The 25,373-nt window shown below is 45.4% G+C and overlaps 1 long non-coding RNA gene across 1 annotated transcript in view; it reads left to right on the top strand.

Moving 5' to 3' along the window:
* Window positions 1–25,373, top strand: part of LOC134956811 (uncharacterized) — a 298,928-nt gene that overhangs the window by 158,964 nt on the left and 114,591 nt on the right. Inside the window, exon 5 of the long non-coding RNA XR_010186191.1 lies at window positions 22,308–22,355. This is a non-coding gene — a long non-coding RNA (uncharacterized LOC134956811). The remainder of the gene's footprint in view (window positions 1–22,307; window positions 22,356–25,373) is intronic.

Here is a 25,373-nt window from a genome sequence, read left to right as displayed (position 1 = left end):
GTTCCCTGTTTAAAATCATGAGAGGCAGTGGGTGGGGTGCTAATCCAGAGATGAGGGCTGTCCCAATCCCTCAGGTGTGTAGACACACACATAATGTAGACTATATGGAAACGGGGCCTGGACTGCACACCCTGGCTTATTATAATGGGATGTGCTACCTTGCTGGGACTAAGTACAGTAGTACTACAACATAGGAACAAAGGGTGCAGGTGCACCATACAACATTAAAATTATTATAACCATAATATAATATTTGAGGTTCTTGGCATATATTGGCCAGTATATGAGCCTGCCCACCTGCTTCACGGTGACCTCATCGGACAGGTCCCTAACACTATAGGGGTTCACTTCCGGGACGCAGAGCACCCCCAGACCACCCCAGCTAAACCACCCCAGGGGTCATGACCATAACCCATGATAAGATGAAAGACGATCACCGCAGTGCTCAGGCTCCTTATACTCAAACTCACTATGAACACATCATCAAGAGACACTCCATAGATAGGGCAGAGCACGCAGCCTCTGATTTGATCCACGAATCCACCGGGATTCAGTTCCTTCTCGCATTAGACATCACCCGTACTGCCAGAGGAACTAAAAATTATAGTTATATCCATGCGCTAGTGAACTTGATAGATAATATCACTGAGATGTATGACGACACCTTCAGGTATATAGGAAGGGAGTTGCAAGCTTACAAGAAGGAATTGATTCAACACAGAATGGTCCTTAATCATGTCAAAGCCGTGACAGGTGGGTACTGTGATACTCTGGCAACTCAATATGGTGTGACGTGCTGTACATATATTACGAACAGCACTGATGACCCCACGGAGATCATCGATCAAAAGATGGATGATATCTTGCAGTTGAAGTTGGAGTTCAGGAGGAAGCACAACCTTACCTTAGCGACTGTGAGTAATGAACTGACCGGCTGGGTCTCATGGTTGAACCCACGCATATGGTTCTTAGGTTTAGGAGAGTGGGCTCAGAATGTCATTATGGGTGTTGGGAAGTTTCTCCTTTGTATCCTGGGAGTTGGCATAATTATTGGTTCGATATTTTGGTGTGTTCGAATTCTAATGCGGTGCAAGCACGGCATAACTCTGATGAGTCTAAGGAGTGAGGGCGCTGTTATAGCAGCAGATTTAATTTATGACCCATCCATAGAGACAGGGTTATGATAAGGATTGCAAATTAATTCCATGGCTTATTTCTTTCACGCGTTTTTCTTTTGTCTCCCCCTCTGCCCAGATACATCCATCCGGAAAAATACGTCAGCCCTACCCAAAATGTTTATGTGAATGTATTTTATATATATGTCTTATCTTCATCTCTGCAACCTCCAGTTAATGGCACACATATGATATCCACATATACTAGCACTCACATATGTTTCCATCACCATGTATCATCAACTAAATGTGCACCCCATTTGTCAGAACAAGAAGCCGAAAAGAGCTCGGTAGTGTTTGTTGGCCCACTTACAGACCCTTAATAGGGGATGAGAAAGATTTAATGTATACTTCGCAATACCTCGAAGCTTATTACATATACGGCACGATGATACATGCCCCTCAGACATGGATTCATACATACAAGCTTTTTACTAACCCACTAGGTCATATATTTCCCACCTACAACTCTTCCCCGACAAACCAAACTTCTGTAGATATTGTGTAGATATTTTTCTGTTTATTGATTAGATAGTGGCAGTTATTGGTGACTGCCAAAGGGTGGACTGTCAGAGTAGAAAAATATTGCAGTACACACATCAAGTACAAACTACACACAGATGGCCTCCGTGCGTGTACTTATTCTGCCGTACGTGCACATATCCGCAATTTGCTTATGGTCGCTCCCGCAGTCCTGCGCATTAGCACGTGGTATGGGTATTTACAGTAGGGTTTGTGAACGCATGGAAAGCTATCAAAACACATTACATATTTAAACCAAATAGTGCACAATGTACACATAGTCTCCCTGCACCACATCAGTAAGTTACAGCAGTTTAAATGGTAACAGAACAAAGGGATTCCCCTTTACAGGATAGGAGGGGTCAGAACAAGGTTATAAGGTGGTGTCTGGTATCCAGCCAAATGGTATTGTAATGGTAATATTCCGGTGTTGGTTTGAAGAAGATTGCATGTTCCTGCGAATAGTTATGTGCAGGAGCAGAATATAGATATAAACTGTATTTACTGTACATTATGTATGCGGCGGGAATCCAGAGGAGACCACCCACAAGAGCAGTTGGAACAGACATCGCCCACCTATTCAAACCGACCTATGACCTCTCCTGTACTGTAAATGACCATCCCTGTGTCCAATGGACAAAGAGATTACAGTATCCATTGTGTTAGGTTTTGGAAGAATTGTATAAAGAGAGCCTGCTGCATGTCAGGTCAGACACAAGACTCACAAAGTTATCTATCTAGATGACGGAGGACCAGACTGAGTAGCACAGCGAAATCCAAACAAGTATGTAACATTGACTGTAGCCATTATTCTGTTGTATTGTACTGTATTGTATTGTATATATTGTAACCCTGTTTCAGTAATAATATGCTGTGGTGTCGGAACCCAGCAGTTTAATTACAATCTGGTGTCGTGTCTTCCTTTCCCTGCTAAGGTTTAAAGTGTATTATTATCGCATTGCATAGCTGTTAAGGGTTTGCGGTGTATCTCTGGGTGTGTACGCGCTGTGTTTACTTTGTACCGTCAGCACTGCGTTTGTGCGCAAAGTCCGTACACAGTACGGGACTCTTTACGCTAACAGCGTAAAGAGTACGTAGTGTGTATTAAGTATAGCGGACGCAGCGGCTCCATGGTAAAGTGTATTTAAAGTGTGTTTAAGGTATAGCTTTTCATTCCTGTATATAAATCAGCATTCTCAAGTGGTTATTAATATTAAATCCAAATAATTTTTACAGGGTTTGCCCTGTGTGGTTTAGGGGTATGCTCTTTTGTGCCGCATATTTTTATATAACTCAGACCAAATAAACAAGTTGTTATTATTATCCAAATTATTTGTACAGGCTTTGCTGTGTGTGTGTGTGTGTGTGTGTGTGTGTGTGTGTGTGTGTGTGTGTGTGTGTGTATGTGTGTGTGGTTTAGGGGTGCGTGCCTCTCCTAGATGGGCCAGGAGTTTGTGTCACACACTTGTGTTACTTAGTTTAGCCATCCATCGACCTTGGGGCACTTATTTTTTACTTTGCATCATGTGCTATTTGGGGACTAGTGTTTTTTAAGTATCATCCTGTATGACCCTGCAGTGCTCCTCATAGATGGGCCAGGTGTTTGTGCCTCACACTTGTGTCGCTTAGCTTAGTCATACAGCTACCTCATTGCACCTCTTTTAATTCTTTGCATGATGTGTTGTTTGGGGCCTAGTTTTTAAAAAGTGCCATCCTGTCTTCCACTACAGTGCCACTCCTAGATGGGCCAGGTGTTTGTGTCGCACACTTGTGTCGCTTAGCTAAGCTATCCAGCACCTCTTTTTTACTTTGCATCATGTGCTATTTGGGGACTATTTTTTTTAAGTGTCATCCTGGTGACTGCTGCGCAGGGGGATACATTTGCTACGGCGGCGGACTATAATTGGCCAAAGGCAGCACAGCATGCTGGAAAGATCCTGGCATATACGAAATGTTGGGAAAGGAATAAATGTAGATGCACTCAAAGGAAGGAAGAGGCACAGTATGCTGCAATATAACACAAAGGTACTCAGCCTTCCAAAACAACAAGAGGATTATTTTTCTTCAGAACACTCCCTATAAAGGCTGCTAAAGTCTTCCCATCCTCACCATACTGATAGTCCCAGCCTAAACTATTGATAACATGCCAAATACCCTTGATCTGTCTAGAAATAAACCTAAACTAACCAATCACAAAAGTCAAAGACCCTTATATGCTTTCGTGCCTATTTCTGCTCTCTTCTCTTAAATACATATAGTGTGTGTGTGTGTGTGTGTGTGTGTGTGTATATATATATCTATATATATATCTATATATATATATATGTATCTATATATCTATATACATATATATATATAAATACATATGCAGTTTCTCTAAACCCTTTTTTTCTGTTTTTGGTTATATTTTTTCATTTTTTTAATATTTTTGATTAATTTGTTGATTTGACTCTGTGGCATAGACGACCTTACTGTTTTAAATATTTGCTCACTTAAGTGACTATCCGTTTGCTTGGCATATGGATAACATTGTGTCTACTGAGCTCTTATTCTCAGCTGAACATGATCTCTTAGCTCTAACTGATGAAGATGCAGAGAGGGTATTATCAAGTTTTAGTGATTTTGAGCGATTACCTGCAGAGAGTGCATTAGATTTGTATCACAAATTACTTAATTTACAGAAAAAGGAAGTGGACCTTCTGCTACATGGGCAATTTTTGTCTGATTATTACAAAAGAAACAACTGCCGAGGGGTTTCCGTATTAAAAACATCCCCACGATTGGGAGGAATAACCCAGCCTTTTGTAGCAGATGGTGCTCGGTCCTGAACAAATGTTCCTTTGATTTACTTTTGCTTGTGATAGAAGAGGTAGGGGTTGATTTGAAGAAAGTGAGGACGGAGTTAACTGATTCACGTTCGGTAGCAATTGAGGTTCTGCAGACAGATACCTCACAACAGTGGCTGAGTAAACTTAAAGATCAGACTGATAAATATCATAAAGATTTGGTAACATTTAAAAGGGCCAAACTCACTAAAGTAGAATGTGATTATAAGGACCATAGAGTCTACAGATGGCTCACAGGTAGTGATAATTCACTAACATTTAGATCAAGAAACAATAGACGCTATCAGAATCAGTCCCAATTTGATAGCTTATCATCCTCAGACAGGGACTCCTCTGATTCCCAGATATCTGGCAAACCTCCCCTACCCAGGGCTAATACCCGCTCTAAAATCAATAACGCGGCTTTAAACGCAGAAGGCCCCACCTTCGGCGGGGCAAACACAAAAGAGAAAAAGAAGACCACAAAAGCGCAGAAGAATTAGTAATTAACCTATCTTCGCATAAATTATCAGAACCTGAGACTAGCTTATTATCAAGGGGACTTGGTTTCATTCCGACACCTAAGTTTGATAACTTTAGATGGTCAGTTGACAAATATAAACTGGGTAGGAAGCTCAGATTGACAGAAAAATTTCAAAATGCACGAAAAATGGATTGTGCTATGACTCAATTCAAGAAAAAGAGTAGATATGATCCACCCTCACTAAATCCTAGAATAAAAACGTTTACTAGATTACTGGATCGGAACATACAGGAATCACTCACCAAACAGAAACATGTTAGATACAATTTGAGTTCACTGGAAAGGAATGCACTTAGAGACCTTAAGGATAATCCTTTGATAACCATTCGCCCCGCCGACAAGGGGGGTGCGGTGGTAATATTGGATACTAAGGACTATGATAATGAGGCAGCTGTCGGACAGTGATACTTACAGGATCTTGGGGGGAGACCCCACAATTCCCTTTAAGAATCGCCTAGATAGCAGCCTAGATTTTGCTTTTTCCAATGGGTGGATTGACTCTGATGTACTAAATTTTCTTAAAACTGATTATCCTATTTGTCCTATACTCTACCTGTTACCTAAGATACACAAGACTTTGATGAGACCTCCGGGTCGACCAATCATTTCGGCCCGGAATTCTCTATTTTCATCTGTGGCTCAATTTCTTGATAGTTTTCTTCAGATATATGTCAAAAAGACTAAGAGCTATATACAGGATACGAGTGATTTTTTGGGTTTGATCAGTACACTTCCAGCCTCACTAAGGGGGATCCTGGTTACGATGGATGTGGTGTCTCTGTACACCATCATACCACACAATGAAGGTTTGATGGCTGTACGTAGAGCCTTATCCAGTACACAGATGATCTCTCCACCGATTGAATTTTTGGTGAACTTGCTAGAATTGACTCTTACGTGCAATTATTTTCAGTGTGGCGGCCGACACTATCTCCAAACGGCGGGGACCGCGATGGGCAGTAACATAGCGCCATCGTATGCAAATATATATATGGATGCTTATGAGAATACACATATTTTCCCGCTGTTTGGGGATAGTATCGGCTTTTACTGTCGCTTTATTGATGACGTATTTTTGATTTGGTTGGACAGTGAGACGGCACTCCAGGGGATGCTGGAACACCTTAATGGTCTAGACTCTCCTATTAGATTTACTATGGAGTATAGTGGGAGTGAGATTAATTTTCTTGATGTGACCGTCTATGCCACAGAGACCGGGTATGGGCACAGACTGTTCAGGAAGTCCACAGATCACAATGCTCTATTACATTTTAGTAGCCACCATCCAGGCTCACTTAAACAGAATATGCCTATTTCACAATTTTTGCGGGTGCTTCGAAATAACTCAGAACCTGACACAGCAGTGATACAAATGGAAGAGATGAAGCTGAAATTCTCCTCTAGGGGCTATAGTCAACAGACTATTGATCATTGTATACAAAAAGCTCTCAAGATTTTTTCAACAGGAAACACTAAGAAACAATGTAGGCCACAAAACCCTTTTGTGGTCACAACAATGTTTGATACTGCGGGTCCTGTGGTTCGACGAGCAGTAAAAAACCTCTTGCCAGTGGTTAAAAGTGATCCAGCCCTCTGCAAATATTTACCAGCAAAGCCTCTTATCAGCTTTAGAAGAGGACAAAATCTAAAGTATATTCTCATGCAGCCGGATAGACCATTAAGATCAGAATCTGGTTCTTGGCTATCGGTACAAAAGAAGGGGTGTTTTCGATGTGTGAATTGCACAACTTGCAGGAGCATGACCTCCGGGGAATACTTCCACCATCCACACACAGGTCAAAAGATTAAGATCAGCCAGCGAGTGAGTTGTACTTCTGACTTTATCATCTATACACTCACATGCCCATGTTCCCTGATGTATGTGGGTAAAACGGTGCGCCCATTCCGTGAAAGGATGGCGAACCACCGTTTATCCATTAGGGCAGCACTAAAAGAGGGACATTCGGATAAGCCTGTTGCAAGGCACTTCTTTGAGGCAAAACACAGTCTGGCTTCATTGAAATGTATGATTATTGACCGTATAGCTCCTTTGAAGAGAGGTGGAGATAGAGCAAAATTATTGCTCAAACGTGAGGCATCATGGATTTTTCGACTGGATACTATACGCCCCAAGGGCCTGAATGAGGGCATCCAATATGGCATTTTTCTGGAATAATTTTTCAAATATACATGGAGTAAAAAATTTTTGCTCCACATGCACTTTAGATTTTTTCTTTAATTTTTGATTTTTGATTTATTTTTTATATCTTATTTTTTATTTTTTTGCTTTCTGTGGTTCCTATTGATGGATGGTCTGTGTCCGTACCCGGGTTTTTATTTTTTTTTTATTTTATTTCATTATATTCTTACTTTTGAAAGACGATTAATAATTCAGAGATTATATAGTATATATAGCTAGACTGTTTATACAGTTAAAAAAAAATTCTAAGGTTCACGTATTGCTGACTCCATGTGACCCCTCCGAATCGACACATTAAGTTCACTACTTTTTCTTTTTCTTTCTTTTATAATATTCCCTGTCTCAATATCTCACCAGATGATTACATCAGACCAGCATACAATACTTATGATGCTGTGTAAGTTATAGGTATGTTTGACATACTGTGTGGTCTCCATGGAGACCGGAGCACTGTGAGCCAATAATTAACGTGAGATCTGTGTGACGATATTGAGCACTTCCGGTTAGGTGTCCAGAACTTGCGTTCCAAACACCGGAAGTCTGAGACGCAGTGGAACGCACGCCGCAAACCAACACTGAACATAGTAAGCATTAGTGAACTGTGTGTCCATTCGGTATCTATGGATTTCAGCTTTTATTTACATGTTTTGTCTGTAGTTGTACTGTTTGTATATGTATTTTATAGATGTTTGATGTAGGTGGATTATTGGATAAGAGGTAATTGTATTAATTAGGGGGAGGGTCACTCTGGGGTTTATAAGGGGACATTTCATTGTACTCTATGATCTTGACAAAGGTTCCACTTGGGAACCGAAACGTCGATTACACCCCTCTATTGATGTTTTGCTGCTAATAAATAATGAGAATACTAAGAAGACTGGTGAGTGCTCCTATTTTTCATTGGATATATTTGCACTAATGGATCTTGAGGATTCATTATTATATGGAAGTCACCCCAGCATTTGTGGATAAGGCCAGAGTGTGGACTGTTCCTGTGAATATATATATATATATATACACACACATACATACATAAATATATGTATATAGAATTTATACATATACAGTGTGTGTGTGTGTGTGTGTCTGTGTGTGTGTGTGTGTATATATATATATATATATATATACACACACACACATAAATACGTATACAGTGTGAATGCATACCTAAAAAAAAAAAATCAATAAATCCTTACTTGCTAATAGGAGAGTGAGAGCATGAAAGTTTTGCTCTGTCTCTCCAGTCTCCACCCGGTCAGCACAAATCCACAGTCCACAGACTCCACAATTCCAGGGAAGGGAATTTCCTTCTTCCCTGCAGCCTGCGTGCTCAGCCAGTCACTGAGCCACAGGCTACAGTTTACCATCCTATTGGGCAGCTGAGCCATCACTCAGCAAGCAGCGCTGGCAACTGTGAGGCGTGAGCATGATGACTGGCCTGTCAGTGGAGAGGGGTGCACTGCGCTGCTGATCAGAATACAGATCCGATCTGGCAGGAGGCAGGGGGTCCTTTCAGACAGGGGGGCCTTGGGTACTTACCACTGGAGCCCCCGCCCCCTTAATCCGGCACTGAATACCGTTAGTGTTTGACTCATGGCATTATTGTGACCAGTGTCAGACTGGGGAATGCAGGGCCCACCAGGGGCCCATGTTAGGGATGTGCCCATTCTGCAGAGGGGGTGTGGCCTGCCACCTCATTGGTTTGACTAACCATTAGAGAGTGCAACGTCTGGACCCATTCATAAATATACACAGTAAATTAAGCTGCTGCATGCATGATAATGTACCAGATTAATAACAGATTTATAACAGCAATGCACTGTAGAAAATACAGCATAGTCCAGTATAAGGTAACATATGTATAATGTATAATTCAAGTGCACAGTCTGGAACCTGATCCTTAGAGATGGAGATGGGCTCCGTGGCTGCGGGGCCCACCAGTGGTTTCACCTGTACCCCTGTGGGCCAGTCCAAGCCTGATTGTGACGCACAATAAATTAGGTTAGGGTTTGTACACATTTTGGTATAAAACAACACTTATTAGTTGTTATAAAAAAATCCTGCCACTTTGCACAGAAATCACTTTTACATCACATTTGGAGAGATTAGCTCTGCACTAAAACCACACATGAAAGCTTCCTTGCAGCGTGTAGTGTTGTCAGATGGATGCTGATACCTACTTACTATTATAAAATGAGGCAGAAAAAAATTCTAACTTGTCACAAAGTACAGAACAGCAAATTATCATCATAGTGTGAGTACAGATACTGGGGGTAATTCCAAGTTGATCGCAGCAGGAAATTTTTTAGCAGTTGGGCAAAACCATGGCCCTCATTACGAGTTGTTCGCTCGGTAAATTTCATCGCATCGCAGCGATTTTCCGCTTAGTGCCCATGCGCAATGTCCGCACTGCGACTGCGCCAAGTAATTTTGCTATGAAGTTAGGAATTTTACTCACGGCTTTTTCATCGCTCAGGCGATTGTAGTGTGATTGACAGGAAATGGGTGTTACTGGGCGGAAACAGGCCATTTTATGGGCGTGTGGGAAAAAACGCTACCATTTCCGGAAAAAACGCAGGAGTGGCTGGAGAAACGGGGGAGTGTCTGGGCAAACGCTGGGTGTGTTTGTGACGTCAAAACAGGAACGACAAGCACTGAACTGATCGCAGATGCCGAGTAAGTGTGGAGCTACTCAGAAACTGCTAAGAAGTGTGCTAATCGCAATATTGCGAATACATCGTTCGCAATTTTAAGATGCTAAGATACACTCCCAGTAGGCGGCGACTTAGCGTGAGCAACTCTGCTAAAATCGCCTTGCGAGCGAACAACTCGGAATGACCTCCCATGTGCACTGCAAGGGGGGGCAGAGAGAGTTAGATTTGGGTGGGTTATTTTATTTCTGTGCATGGTAAATACTGCCTGCTTTATTTTTACACTGAAAATTAGATTGCAAATTGAACACACCCCACCCAAATCTAACTCTCTCTGCACATGTTATATCTGTTCCCCCTGCAGTGCACATGGTTTTGACCAATTGCTAACAGAATTCCTACTTCGATCAACTTGGAATTACCCCCACTATGTCTTACATTGTGTGCTGGATTAATAGCCTCTTAGCATTTTTCAGATGCTTTAAGAAGGTGCTTTACAGGTAAAGCCCAGGTGTCTAAAGCCTAAGGTAGCTTTTCTGTCTTGATATGGACTCTATAGCCAAGTTATCCTACAAAGAAAGCGCATAAGTCACCCATGACTTTATTCTGACGCACTTAACATTTATCACTTAGCTAGTTTATCACTATGAAATAACCACACGGACACCAACTGCTAGATTTAAAAGGTCAAACTGGCATTTATTGTTTGATAACCTGTCATTTAAACTAAATATTGGAGGATGGCGAGAAAAGGCGCTACCAACTCACCAGCACCAGTCAACTATAATAAACCAATAAAACTAGGAGTGGACTCACAACCGCCTCCTTAAACATAACCCGCACTGTGCAGGACTCACCCCCCTTACTCTAGCAGAGCCTTGGACGAACCCGCACGGGAACATCCGTAGTCCACCCACAAGGGGAGGACACACTCACTGTTCTATCAAAAGGGGTTGCCGCACAGTGACCACTTATGTAACTTTGACTGCTGGCTGGTGGCGACTTTCCGCCACAACAAGGATTTTCAACAAAAAAACGCAGACCGCCATTATTATTATTACCAGTTATTTATATAGCGCACACATATTCCGCAGTGCTGTACAGAGAATACTTCACATCAGTCCCTGCCCCAGTGGAGCTTACAATCTGTAGTCCCTACCACATGTACACACAGACACATTCACACTAGGGTTATTTTTTGTTGGGAGCCAATTAACCTACCAGTATATTTTTGGATTGTGGGAGGAAACCGGAGTACCCAGAGGAAACCCACGCAAGAACGGGGAGAATATACAAACTCCACACAGTTAGGGCCATGGTAGGAATTGAACCCATGACCTCAGTGCTGTGAAGCAGTAATGCTAACCATTACACCATCCGTACTGCCATCCAACCAAAACCAAAGGGAAAAAAAAACTCAACCCGACAAAACTCGAAAGATACTCTCTAAAAACACACCAATACCCGCAGAGGAAAGGTGAACACCGTCCTCCCTATAAAACTGCACATTGCGAAGAACTAAAAGCGGGTGCCTAACAACCAAACCCCCTATCGCCTGCACATACACTGACACTGCAGAATTAACTTAGCAATTAAACCCAGAACATCCCCGCAAACCGAACTATCCCTCGGACCCACAAAGAGAAAATCGTCTAAGTAGTGGGCAACCCCCGGGTGACTGGAGGCCAACACCATGCACCAATGCAAAAACTAACTGAATTTCTCAAAGTAGGCACAAGAAATGGAACAACCCATAGGCAAGCACCTGTCGATTTAGAAACCACCCCCTAACCGAAAACCTAAGAAATGAAGGGAATCAGGGTGAATGGGTAGCAGGCGGAAAGCGGACTCAATGTCCAACTTGGCCATGAGGGTGCCGGGACCCGCCATTTTGACTAATCGAAGGGCCTCATCAAAGGATTGGTACCGCACCCTGCAAGACTCTGCCGGGATGGCGTCGTTGACCGTGCCACCACGGGGGTGTGACAAATGTTGAATGAGCGGAATTGACCCGGGTCCTTCTTGGGAAGGAGAGATACACAGCTGGGGCTCAGGGGGGGACGGGAAAGGGCCGCACATGCGCCCCAAGCTGATTCAGCCTGCATCTTACGGGAGACCACTGAAGGGAAATCGCACGCGGACTTCAAATTGCAATGGGAGACAACGAGGACTGGATGGGGCGCCTGAAACCGTGATGGAAACCCGTCTAACAAAAACAGCCCGGAAGTGAGGTCAGGGTAAACACCCAACCATTTGGTCAATTCCGGGATGTTAATGTGAGAAAATACCTTACTTTCCACTTCCAGGCACCTCAGCAGCCTCAGAGGGCCGGGACTCGGGAGTGGAAGTGCAATCCCTGGCCGAGTGCCGCACACCTTGCAGGAGTGGCAAAAACGGCAGCTAGAACCCCAGGAACACTTGCCATCATTGAAAGCAAAGCATTTCCCTTTATTCCCTAGGGTCGGGCTAGGACGGACGCCCAAACCTGGTTTACCGCCTTGGGACTCAGGGAGGGGCTTACCATGTTGCGTGACCTCCAGCCACTTCAACATCCTTAAACCCCAAAGGTAGTGTCGGGTTACCGTCTTGGTTGCGACGGAACTTCTCGTCATAGTCCCGCCACATGTAACCCTTGGAGGTCAAGTACATTTCGTGCACCTTTGACCGTGTTATGGGGGTCATTCCGAGTTGTTCGCTCGCAAGCGGATTTTAGCAGATTTACTCACGCTAAGTCGCCGCCTACTGGGAGTGAATCTTAGCTTCTTAAAATTGCGAACGATGTATTCGCAATATTGCGATTAGCACACTTCTTAGCAGTTTCAGAGTAGCTTCATACTTACTCGGCATCTGCGATCAGTTCAGTGCTTGTCGTTCCTGGTTTGACGTCACAAACACACCCAGCGTTCGCCCAGACACTCCCCCGTTTCTCCAGCCACTCCTGCGTTTTTTCCCACACGCCCATAAAACGGCCTGTTTCCGCCCAAAAACACCCATTTCCTGTCAATCCCATTACGATCGCCAGAGCGAAGAAAAAGCCGTGAGTAAAAATACTAACTTCTTAGCAAATTTACTTGGCGAACATTGCGCATGCGCACTAAGCAGAAAATTGCTGCGATGCGATAAAAAATACCGAGCGAACAACTCGGAATGAGGGCCTATGATACTCCGCCGGCCTCATCTCAGCGTAGCACGCCGTAAATACTAAAAATCCTCGGAGCCACTGATGAAAATTGTGAAATGCATTTTCACCTATGCCCCCGACTTTCCTAGCCTTATTGAAAGCCTTCCGCATGTCATCTGTAAGGGTGAACATGTCGACATATTTACCCTTCCTAATCTTTTCTCATCCGTTTACGCAAACCCCTGGTGACCGCAGTGTTCGCGCAGTGCACCATTTCCATAAAATGCGGAGTGTCCGACGCGACCGCCGAACCCTTGCCCCTAGCATTCCTATCTTTCTTGTGTATGCGATGCGCAATGAGCCTGGCTTATTTACTTGGGGAACCAGAAGACCTAGTATAAGAAGAAGAGCTGGAAGAATAACTATCAGAAGAAGAAGGAAAAACTATCTCACCAGTTCCAGAAGGACCTCCCACCTCTTCGGACGTGGCGGTAGGGCCGGACAGCACCTCTTCAGGGACCCGAGATCCACCAGCTACAACTGTTCCCACCTGCTCGCTCTGTGACACCGCCGTTCTCCTCTGCATTGCACTGGAAGTCGTTACCGCAATGGCTCCAGACGATCCACCCGGGGGGAGAGACCCCCCTTGACACATGGACACCTAACGGGGAGACAGCAGGGGGGGAGGGGAGGTACAAAATCGGCAGCTGCCGGAGGGTGAACAGGAGGCAATGGAGGGGGGGGAGCAGAAAGGGGGGGCTGGTAAAAGGAGGCCGGCGCGGCCAAGGACTCCGCGTTCGCCGAGCTAACGGCCGCACCAAAGGAGGGAGGCCAGGTGGCCGGAGCGGCAAAACCAGGGTGCCAAGCGTACGGAGCCTGCAGAAACGGCGGCGACCAATATGGAGTCTGCGGGAGTGCCCCGGGAGAAAAACCCCCGGCATAAGACCCCGCAAACGGGGCCAACCCCGGGCCCGCGGGGACAAGCCACGATGTTACGGAGCCCTGCGTGTGCGCAAATGCCGGTTGCAAATAAGGGGCAGAAAAGGGGGCCCGCTCACCCTGGAAACCAGGCGACGCCCCGGAGGTCATGACCGGAAATTTTAGTGCCCTAGACCAGGCCACCGACACCGAAGCAGCCGGCAATAAACCTGCGGGCACAGCTTGAGACGCACTGCCTATTGCCGCAAATGAAGCAGCCATGGTACCGTGACCTGACCCCATCTGCTGTACCATGAGCTGGCCAGCAGATAGCATCACCCCACCGGGCCACAGGCCACCGGCCAATGGCAGCAGGATCTGAGACACCGGGAGCGCACTGGGATAAATCCCAGATGCCTGCCCGTCCACCCCCGACGCCGACGCCCCAACGATCACCACAGCCGCGGGAACCAGGGGAACGGCGGGGGGAAACAGAGTACCAACCCCGCCCCCAGATGCACTGGGAAGCACAGGCCCCGCCCCCAGCCACGCCTGAAACCTCAGATATGGACACCGAATCAATAACCAGCCAGGCACCCGCAGGGGAACTGGCTGGGGAGAGAACTGGCCTAACACGGCTCCGTGCGGCATTGCGGGACCCGATCGCCGGGTCACCTGACCCGTTCACTGCAGCCGCGAGGAGGTAGGACGGATGATCCAGGGAGGCCGGAGACCCGGCGCGTGAAGCTCCACCGCTGGAGAGACACCGCCACCCGAGGAGAGCAGTAACAGCTCTCCTGCGGGCGGTGCACTTGGGGGGGAAACAAGCACACATGCGGCCGGCGATAACCAGCCGCGTGGGCGGGTGGGTGGCCTTAGCAAGGCGGCGGGGAGGGGGCGCTGATTTACGCGGGCAGGGCATAGCGCAAGGGGAGACACAGGACAGAGAGGGCACAGAAACAGAATAAATGCAGCAGGGGGAAAAGGAAACTAATGAAACCAGACCACAACAACAATTAAACTCCTTACTGCATCCGGAGAAACTTGCAAGAGGAAGATGGCTGCCTACACCCAGGACTATATACCCCTGCATACTGTATACTCCTCCTACCCAAACCTGATAGGCACCCTGGGTCACCTGACCCCAACTGTCCATCACTAAGGCTAGCCCTGCCTACCTTAACCATATATCACAAAAATTCCAGGTGCTTATGTGGCTTCGAGCCTATGCAGATCTCTGCCTGCCTTCTCAGCTCATACCACCAATTCATACTTTATATAAAAGGTACAAATAAAATGTTTTTGTTTTTTTAATAAAGCAGCTTTATTTCTAACTCTAATTGACAATCCTGAATTACTGTAATGCTAATGCGCTGTTACTTCATCAATAATTGTATTTAGTTAACATGGTCTACCTTGAGTTTAATAAGTTTTCTCCCATTATTGTCTGTGATAATGTCTCCGCATGCCTGGCTGCAGGTGTGTACTACTTACAGAAAGTCTCCATTAAGATTCTGCTCCCAATTCTATAATAATGCCTGTTTTATACTGCCAGCATATAAGACGGGTTATTGCACATCATGAAAACCAAAATATGTTGGTCCGTGCACATCACTAGAAAAGTATAAATCTGCACAAGATATAGTATATGTAGTATTATTTCTATGATACATTATTGTAAAACCAACATCAAGCCTAATAGACAAAATTATTCGGCAATAGGTTGGTGGTGCTGCCAAGAGATAGTTTAGGTAACTATAGAAAAAGGACAAAAGCAACTATGGTCGTCATTCCGAGTTGATCGCTCGCTAGCAGTTTTTAGCAGCCGTGCAAACACTATGCCGCCTCCCACTGGGAGTGTATTTTAGCTTAGCAGAAGTGCGAACGAAAGGATCACAGAGCGGTGGCAATGTTTTTTTGTGCAGTTTTAGAGTAGCTCAATACCTACTCAGCGCTTGCGATGACTTCAGACTGTTCAGTTCCTATTTTGTCGTCACAAACAAGCCCTGCGTTCGCCCAGCCACGCCTGCATTTTCCCTGGCACGCCTGCATTTTTTCTGAACACTTCCTGAAAACGGTCAGTTTACACTCAGAAACGCCAACTTCATGTCAATCATTCTGCGGCCAGCAGTGCGACTGAAAAGCATCGCTAGACCCTGTGTGAAACTAGATAGTTTGTTTTAATAGTACGTTGTGCGTGCGCATTGCGCCGCAGACGCATGCACAGAAGTGCCATTTTTCTCTAACGTCCTAAGTGGATGCTGGGACTCCGTAAGGACCATGGGGAATAGCGGCTCCACAGGAGACTGGGCACAACTAAAATAAAGCTTTAGGACTACCTGGTGTGCACAGGCTCCTCCAACTATGACCCTCCGCCAGACCTCAGTTAGAATTTTGTGCCCGGCTGAGCTGGATGCACACTAGGGACTCCTCTGAGCTCCTAGAAAGAAAGTAATAGTTTAGGTTTTTTATTTTCAGTGAGATCTGCTGGCAACAGACTCACTGCTACGAGGGACTAAGGGGAGAAGAAGTGAACCTACCTGCTTGCAGCTAGCTTGGGCTTCTTAGGCTACTGGACACCATTAGCTCCAGAGGGATCGAACACAGGCCCAGCCTCGGAGTCCGGTCCCGGAGCCGCGCCGCCGTCCCTCTTACAGAGCCAGAAACAAGAATGTGGTCCGGAAAATCGGTGGCAGAAGACTTCGGTCTTCCACAAGGTAGCGCACAGCACTGCAGCTGTGCACCATTGCTCCTCATGCACACCTCACACTCCGGTCACTGATGGGTGCAGGGCGCTGGGGGGGCGCCCTGGGCTGCAACATTAAGACCTTGCTGGCAAAAAGACACACATAATATAGCCCCAGAGTTTATATATGTGTAAAATACCCCTGCCAGAGATTTACAAAAAAGCGGGAGAAGTCAGCCGAAAAAGGGGCGGAGCTATCTCTCTCAGCACACTGGCGCCATTTTCCCTCACAGCTCAGCTGGAAGGATCGCTCCCAGGCTCTCCCCTGCAGTTTCAGACTACAAGAGGGTAAAAAAGAGAGGGGGGCACTAAATTTAGGCGCTGTATTATACATATAAGCAGCTATAGGGGAAAATCACTCATATATAGTGTTAATCCCTGTGTTATATAGCGCTCTGGTGTGTGCTGGCATACTCTCTCTCTCTGTCCCCCCAAAGGGCTTTTGTGGGATCCTGTCCTCAGTCAGAGCATTCCCTGTGTGTGTGCGGTGTGTCGGTACGGCTGTGTCGACATGTTTGATGAGGAGGCTTATGTGGAGGCGGAGCAGATGCCGATAAATGTGATGTCACCCCCTGCAGGGCCGACACCTGAATGGATGGTTATGTGGAAGAAATTACGTGATAGTGTCGACTCCCTACATAAAAGGTTTGACGACATAACAGATGTGGGACAGCCGGCTTCTCAGCTCGTGCCTGCCCAGGTGTCTCAAAAGCCATCAGGGGCCCTAAAACGCCCGCTACCTCAAATGGCAGACACAGACGTCGACACTGATACCGACTCCAGTGTCGACGACAATGAGACTACGGTACATTCCAATAGAGCCACCCGTTATATGATTGCGGCAATGAAAAATGTCTTGCACATTTCTGATATTACCCCAGGTACCACAAAAAAGGGTATAATGTTTGGGGAGAAAAAACTACCAGTGGGTTTTCCCCCATCTGATGAATTAAATGAAGTGTGTGAAGAAGCGTGGGCTTCCCCTGACAAGAAACTGGTAATTTCTAAAAAGTTACTTATGGCGTACCCCTTCCCGCCAGAGGACAGGTTACGCTGGGAGACGCCCCCTAAGGTTGATAAAGCGCTCACACGTCTATCAAAGAAGGTGGCACTGCCGTCTCAGGACACGGCCGCCCTCAAGGAACCTGCTGATAGAAAGCAGGAGACTATCCTGAAGTCTGTTTTACACACTCAGGCATTATACTGAGACCAGCTATTGCTTCAGCATGGATGTGCAGTGCTGCAGCTGCGTGGTCAGATTCCCTGTCAGAAAATATTGATACCTTAGACAGGGACACTGTATTGCTAACCATAGAGCATATTAAAGACGTAGTCTTATACATGAGAGATGCACAGAGGGATATTTGCCGGCTGGCATCTAGAATTAATGCATTTCTGCCAGGAGGGGTTTATGGACCCGGCAGTGGACAGGGGATGCAGATTCTAAAAGGCACATGGAAGTTTTGCCTTATTAGGGTGAGGAGTTGTTTGGGGATGGTCTCTCGGACCTAGTTTCCACAGCGACGGCTGGGAAGTCAGCATTTTTACCCCATGTCCCCTCACAGCATAAGAAAGCACCGTATTATCAGGTACAGTCCTTTCGGCCCCAGAAAGGCAAGCGGGTTAAAGGCGCGTCCTTTCTGCCTAGAGGCAGAGGTAGAGGGAAAAAGCTGCAAGTTCCCAGGAACAAAAGTCCTCCCGCGCTTCCTCAAAGTTCACAGCATGACGCTGGGGCTCCACTGGTGGAGCCAGGTGCGGTGGGGGCCCGTCTCAAGTACTTCAGCGATCAGTGGGCTTGCTCACGGGTGGATCCCTGGATACTACAAGTGGTGTCTCAGGGATACAAGCTGGAATTCGAGACGTCTCCCCCTCGCCGTTTCCTATAGTCTGCCTTGCCAACGACTCCCTTGGACAGGGAGGCAGTGATAGAGGCAATTCACAAGCTGTATTCGCAGCAGGTGATAGTCAAGGTACCCCTCCTTCAACAAGGAAGGGGTTACTATTCCACAATGTTTGTGGTACCGAAACCGGACGGTTCGGTGAGACCCATTTTAAATTTGAAATCCTTGAACATGTATATAAAGAAATTCAAGTTCAAGATGGAATCTCTCAGGGCGGTTATTTCAAGCCTGGAGGAAGGGGATTACATGGTATCACTGGACATCAAGGATGCTTACCTACATGTCCCCATCTATCCTCCTCACCAGGAGTACCTCAGATTTGTGGTACAGGACTGTCATTACCAGTTCCAGACGTTGCCGTTTGGTCTGTCCACGGCACCGAGGGTATTTACCAAGGTAATGGCCGAAATTATAATGCTCCTGCGAAAAAAGGGAGTTATAATTATCCCGTACTTGGACGATCTCCTTATAAAGGCGAGGTCCAGGGAACAGTTGTTGATCGGAGTAGCACTAGCTTGAGAGGTGCTACAACAGCACGGATGGATCCTGAATATTCCAAAGTCGCAGCTGGTTCCGGCAACGCGTCTATTGTTCCTGGGGATGGTTCTGGACACAGAACAGAAAAGGGTGTTTCTCCCGGAGGAGAAGGCCAAGGAGTTGTCATCGCTAGTCCGAGACCTCCTAAAACCAAAACAGGTATCGGTGCACCACTGCACGCGAGTCCTGGGAAAGATGGTAGCTTTGTACGAAGCAATTCTGTTCGGAAGGTTCCATGCAAGGATCTTTCAGTGGGATCTGTTGGACAAGTGGTCCGGATCGCATCTTCAAATTCATCGGATGATAACCCTGTCTGCAAGGACAAGGGTGTCTCTTCTGTGGTGGCTGCAGAGTGCTCATCTTCTGGAGGGCCGCAGGTTTGGCATACAGGACTGGGTCCTAGTAACCACGGACGCCAGCCTTCGAGGCTGGGGAGCAGTCACACAGGGAAGAAATTTCCAGGGACTGTGGTCAAGCCAGGAAATGTCCCTACACATAAATATTCTGGAACTAAGAGCCATTTACAATGCCCTAAGTCAGGCAAGACCCCTGCTTCAAAGTCAGCCGGTACTGATTCAGTCAGACAACATCACGGCGGTCGCCGATGTAAACCGACAGGGCGGCACGAGAAGCAGGATGGCGATGTCAGAAGCCACAAGGATTCTCCAATGGGCGGAAAATCACGTGTTAGCACTGTCAGCAGTGTTCATTCAGGGAGTGGACAACTGGAAAGCAGACTTCCTCAGCAGGCACGACCTCCACCCGGGAGAGTGGGGACTTCCTCCAGAAGTTTTCCAGCTGATTACAGACCATTGGGAAAGACCACAGGTGGACATGATGGCGTCCCGCCTCAACAAAAAGCTAGAAAACTATTGCGCCAGGTCAAGGGACCCTCAGGCGATAGCAGTGGACGCTCTAGTGACACCGTGGGTGTACTGATCGGTTTATGTGTTCCCTCCTCTTCCTCTCATACCAAGGGTGCTGAGGATAATAAGAAGGAGAAGAGTAAGGACTATAATCATTGTCCTGGATTGGCCAAGAAGAGCTTGGTACCCAGAACTTCAAGAAATGATCACAGAGGACCCATGGCCTCTACCGCTCAGACAAGACCTGCTGCAGCAGGGGCCCTGTCTGTTCCAAGACTTACCGCGGCTGCGTTTGACGGCATGGCGGTTGAACACCGGATCCTGAAGGAAAAGGGCATTCCGGAGGAAGTCATTCCTATGCTGATCAAAGCCAGAAAGGATGTGACTGCTAAACATTATCACCGCATATGGCGAAAATATGTTGCTTGGTGTGAGGCCAGGAAGGCCCCAACGGAGGAATTTCAACTGGGTCGATTCCTGCACTTCTTACAGTCAGGGGTGACTATGGGCCTCAAATTGGGGTCCATTAAGGTCCAGATTTCGGCTCTGTCAATTTTCTTCCAAAAAGAACTGGCTTCGCTGCCTGAAGTTCAGACTTTTGTAAAAGGAGTGCTGCATATTCAGCCTCCTTTTGTGCCTCCAGTGGCACCTTGGGATCTCAACGTGGTGTTGAATTTCCTTAAGTCGCATTGGTTTGAGCCACTTAAAACTGTGGAGCTAAAATATCTCACGTGGAGAGTGGTTATGCTGTTGGCCCTGGCTTCGGCCAGGCGGGTGTCAGAGTTGGCGGCTTTGTCGTGTAAAAGCCCTTATCTGATTTTCCATATGGATAGGGCGGAATTGAGGACTCGTCCCCAATTTCTTCCTAAGGTGGTTTCAGCATTTCATCTGAACCAACCTATTGTGGTGCCTGCGGCAACTAGGGACTTGGAGGATTCCAAGTTGCTGGATGTAGTCAGGGCCCTGAATATATATGTTTCCAGGAAGGCTGGAGTCAGGAAAACTGACTCGCTATTTATCCTGTACGCACCCAATAAGCTGGGTTCTCCTGCTTCTAAGCAGACTATTGCTCGCTGGATCTGTAGCACAATTCAGCTTGCACATTCTGCGGCTGGACTGCCGCATCCTAGATCAGTGAAAGCCCATTCCACGAGGAAGGTGGGCTCTTCTTGGGCGGCTGCCCGAGGGGTCTCTGCTTTACAACTTTGCCGAGCAGCTACTTGGTCGGGGTCAAATACGTTTGCAAGATTCTATAAGTTTGACACTCTGGCTGAGGAGGACCTAGAGTTCGCTCATTCGGTGCTGCAGAGTCATCCGCACTCTCTCGCCCGTTTGGGAGCTTTGGTATAATCCCCATGGTCCTTACGGAGTCCCAGCATCCACTTAGGACGTTAGAGAAAATAAGATTTTACTCACCGGTAAATCTATTTCTCGTAGTCCGTAGTGGATGCTGGGCGCCCATCCCAAGTGCGGATTGTCTGCAATACTTGTATATAGTTATTGTTAAACTAACGGGTTATTGTTAGAAGCCATCTGTTGAGAGGCTCCGTTGTATTTTATACTGTTAACTGGGTATAATATCACGAGTTGTACGGTGTGATTGGTGTGGCTGGTATGAGTCTTACCCGGGATTCAAAATCCTTCCTTATTGTGTCAGCTCTTCCGGGCACGGTATCCTAACTGAGGTCTGGAGGAGGGTCTTAGTGGGAGGATGACAGAGTCTGGCTGGGTGCAAATTGTTTTTCTTCTGATGAGGATCTGGAGATCTGGGAGTTTCCTTGCTGAGTATGAAATCAGTCCCTAAATGTGTCTACTTATATACCCACATGCAAAAGCAAGATTTAATTTTGTGGATTTGAAATATTTAAATTACAGCTCAGGGATGGAGAGAGCAGATGATTTCCGGGATAGTGCACAGTATCTTTCTCCCTGCAAAATAACTTTATATTTCCATGTCATTGCAGGATCACCATATTCTTTCAACTTCCAGGCCCTGTAAATGTAACTTATCAGGAACAAAGCCTGCAGGCTATAAATATAGCCCGTATGGGTGAGGGCCTAGTTATATATGTTTTTTTTATTAAGGAGCGACTTACCTTCAGAAGGTTAGTGCAGAATGTACAGTAGGTCTGATTTTAATTAGGGAAAATATCCACAATAAAGCGACCAATAACATATATTTGTGTCTTGCTCTTTCATCATCTCTGGCACACAGTAGATATTTGTTCTGTTTAATGGTTAATTGAAGTAAAGGCGTCAGTTATTTTACACTAATTGAAACCATTTATTTTTATCTTTTAGGAAGGTCTTCCAGATGCTGCTACTGATCTTGGTAAATTAATATGTGTGGTAAGGAATTCTATACTTCTTTTTATCTTCTTATTCCACATGATAAATATATTTGCTGAACATTACTTAACAAGATTGCTTCCATAAAAAATTATTAGGTGCTGCTTGGGTGCAGACAATGGATACATTACTTAGAGGATACATTGTAAATGTTCCATACTCTACATCACTTAGGGACATTTATATAGGTGCAATTACATGCACTGGCGTAAGTTCGTCACAGTCGCCCAGAGGCAAGAGAAATATTGGTGCCCCCCTATTGCCTAGATTAAGATAAATATGTGTGTGTGTGTGTGTGTGTGTGTGTGTGTGTGTGTGTGTGTGTGTGTGTGTGTGTGTGTGTGTGTATGGAGTGTTCTGAAAAAAAATTATATACTGTATTTATACATTTAATTGTCTTTTATTTTAAATCACAAATTTCTTAGCAGTCATACCCAAGATTAGAACCCATGACCTGTTACACTAACAGCAGACACTTTACTGATTGAGCAGAGGCGTCACTTACGTTTAAAACACCCGGTGCGGTCGCGGGTGAAAAGGGGGCTTGGCTTCGCAGAAGGGGCGTTACTTCACGGAAGGGGGCATGGCTTTGCGATCCGACCCCCGTTTTCGGCACATTGTGGGTCCGGGGGATGCGGCCTTCACCTGGAGACTGCTGAATATGTAGTGCTGGCTTCTGCACTGTGACAGGAGTCGGGTTGCAGCATCCAGCTCCTGTCACTGAGTAGAAGCCTGCACTTTGGTGTCACCCCTCAGAGGGTAACACCCGGGTGCAGCCCGCACCCCCCGTACCCACGTTGTGACGCCACTGTGATGGAGCTATTTGCTCCTCTAGAGGAAACCTGAGAATTCTTACTATATGAAGTTACGTGTAGTTGTCAGAGAAGTATCTTCATATAGTTAGAATTCTCATATTTCCTATACAGGAGCAAACAGCTTCATCAGTAAGGTGTCTGCTTCCAGTGTAATAGGGTGTGATTTCTAATCCCGGGTGTGATACTTGTAAAATGTGTATATTCAGTATAATAAAGAGGGTGTGATTTGTAAGGTGCAGGAACCAGTGAGGAAGTCGGCCACTGAAAAGACAGCAACAGCTATCAATTAACTTAATTCAGTGGTGTCACAGAATGGGAGGAGAGGTGCCCCCCTTCAGAGCAGGAGCCCCAGCGGCAGATGACTCCGTTGCCTCCCAGAGTTCTGCCTCTGATTACATGCACTTTTACAGATATACAGAATATACACATGTTTGGAAGGATGCTCTTCTCAGCCTATCACTTGCACAGTTAAGATATCACCGTAAAGCTTTCCCTATTATCACCATTCCCCAACATCCATTATTCATTTAAATATTTCCATATTTCTACCAGAATTCTTTTCTTTTCACTCCCACAGGGCCCATTGTAATGTGGCCCAGTGGATAATAAAGTCCATTCCTTGGTGGCCTAGTGAGGAGTTTTATAGTCATGTAGTGTATCCTGCACCGAAACCTAAAATTGATATTTTTGCATATTAAATAACCAGCTATCTGACAATTTCCCTATAGTAATTTGGGATTTTATTCATCCTGCGCTGGAGGTGCTCCAACAAACATGGTTAGACCTTGTAAATACACAAAGATCGGCAGTTGCCAAGAAAAGAAAAGGATTGCCTTTTTGGGGCACTCTTTTACATTAATTACTGTTACATTGATATCATTGATTAAGTTAAAATGCAACTTTTAATATTCTCGTTATAATATAAGGAACCAAAGAGCATAATATTAATATGATGAATAAATAAACATCAGACAATCAAGCCATGTGACTTGAGAACAGCTGTTTTATTACAGGACTGAGTAACACATTCACATTTAATAATATTCACCACAAAGGTAGCTAGCTACATGTTTATTAAATGATTTTTTTTAACATTTACATTGATTAATGTTTATACCCCTTATATTATAACGAGAATATTAAAAGTTGCATTTTAACTTAATCAATCATATCAATGGAACAGCAATTAATGTAAAAGAGTGCTCCAAAAAGGCAATCCTTTTCTTTTCTTGGCACCTGCCAATCTTTGTGTATTTACAAGACCTAGTGAGGAGACCAGCCCCATGCTTATTGGCTTATAGTTACAGTATTATAATTAGTTTGTTATACAGCGCAAAATATTCTATTGCACTTTACAATTGGAAACAACATTGATAAAACAAAGCAGTGCTCCATCTCCTCTCTTTCTCTGAGCTCTGACAATCACAGCGCTGTGTGGGACAGGATACTGGATGGTATCTGCCAATAATAGAAGCTGGAGGCTTTCTGGCTCATGTTGCGTGCCTGCTAACCATCCATGTAGGAGAGAGAGTGGAGCTGCTGTCAGACAATATTATACAGGCTGATAGCATCTCTGAATAGTTCTAAGGCAAGAGCACTAATGTTACTAAATTACGCCCATCATGTCCCTCATTTAGGGATCCATTTAAGAATGATCAATAACCCCTTTATCCCTTACTAAACGGGTTATGACCTCCATGCAGTTCTGTATTTAGCAGACAGCAGTAAGCTCAGCTTATCGCTGCTTGTGACTCTACTCTTATGCCATCATTAGATGGAGCTAGCGGTACTGTATGGTCACTATTGCCAGCATTAGGGACCCAGCAAAGCCTTTATGGTTTCAGTGAAGATTAGATTTCACACAACAATAATGATATTACGGTTAAGGCCATATTTTAGTTATCTGAGATTAGTGATACAGCATATGACCACATGTAATATGACCACCTGTATACAAGTGTTAGCTTGTACAAACATCCCCTCTAGCAGCTCTATCCCCATCTCCCTCTCCTGTGTGTCCTCTATAGGTAATTATATTAACAATAATTCATGTTAACAATAAAAACACTTGTACAGTGTGAAAAGCAGAAACATGCATATGAAACCAGTCAATCACTTCATTGTAGCCCCCAATCCAACTGCTGCATCTAACAAGAGTAGCAACAGCTTATTTCTGTATGATAAGGAGAACATACAGAACTAC

This window comes from Pseudophryne corroboree, chromosome 9 (assembly GCF_028390025.1).
Source record: "Pseudophryne corroboree isolate aPseCor3 chromosome 9, aPseCor3.hap2, whole genome shotgun sequence".
In the NCBI taxonomy this organism is placed as follows: Eukaryota; Metazoa; Chordata; class Amphibia; order Anura; family Myobatrachidae; genus Pseudophryne; species Pseudophryne corroboree.
Note: the sequence above shows the minus strand (reverse complement) of the source record. Positions and strands in the feature narration are given on the sequence as shown.